This window comes from Rattus norvegicus, chromosome 3, assembly GCF_036323735.1.
Source record: "Rattus norvegicus strain BN/NHsdMcwi chromosome 3, GRCr8, whole genome shotgun sequence".
Lineage (NCBI taxonomy): Eukaryota > Metazoa > Chordata > Mammalia > Rodentia > Muridae > Rattus > Rattus norvegicus.
The window spans coordinates 99,803,976-99,805,028 of NC_086021.1; positions in this window are offsets into that span (position 1 = coordinate 99,803,976).

A 1,053-nucleotide genomic window follows, 5' to 3' on the forward strand; every position below is an offset into this window, starting at 1 on the left:
GAAGGGTCTTGGGGTATTGTCCTTATGTGACTGATGGCCCCTTATTATGGGGGACTGTGGCTAGTGACAGGGGCCTGTTGTCAGGGACTTAGGCTAAGCGCCTACCATCCCTTCAGGGTTACCAGGGATTCTAGCCTTAGTTCAACTAGGAACCAGGCTGCCTTTCACGGTCCCACAGGAATGTGCACAGAGAGATGAGGAACGGACTCAGGATGTGATGTGGTTCAGTTGGCAGGCTGCCTGCCTTACATGTGTGAGGCTGTAGGTTTGATCCCCAGCCCTATTGAAACTGAACATAACCCTAGCACCCTGGAGGTGGAGGCGGGAAGATCAGAAGCTCAAGGTTATCCTGGGCAACACACTAGGTTTGATGCCAGCCTTGAATATATGAGAGCCTGCCCTAAAACTCACGGTGTCCCACACTAACGGGCTGTGGAGACGAGGGAGGCTGGGGAGAGCTGAGGGGACGGTAGCAGCAATCTTATTTATGCTAAACCTTATTGAGTGGTACACCGGATGCCATCGTCCCACAGATTTGCCCCCACTTCAGCATGCCGGTCACCTGAAGCTGGCTCTGTGGTCCCTTCAGCTCTGTGAATGACAACAAGGCCATCTAAAGAGGTGCCATAGTTGCCAACAATGACAAGCCAGTTGGAGTACAGCCAAAGCTCAGTCTGCACCTACCAAGGAACGAGGTGTCCCCCTGCCATCAGGATCTTCCCTTTTAGGAGCCACCCATGGGTTCCTGCCTCAATTCTGACCCATGCTGAGTAGAACCTTGTCTGAGGAGGGCTCAAGTATTGCCTGTGTTCCAGGCTTCTTGCTGTGTGCTCAGGAGAGAAGACACTGCCTAGTGACCAAAAGGTGGGACTCTGGGCTCTACCCTACCCAAGTGGATAGGAGAGGATGCTAATGGTCACCTCTTTGCCTCTCACCCTCCTGAACTGTGGGTTATCCAAAGCAATCCCCATAGCCCCTGAGCATTCACAGTGTAGTGTCCCAGTCAACATGGGATATCTTGGGGACAGCAGATGATGATGGCTTCTCCTGTGA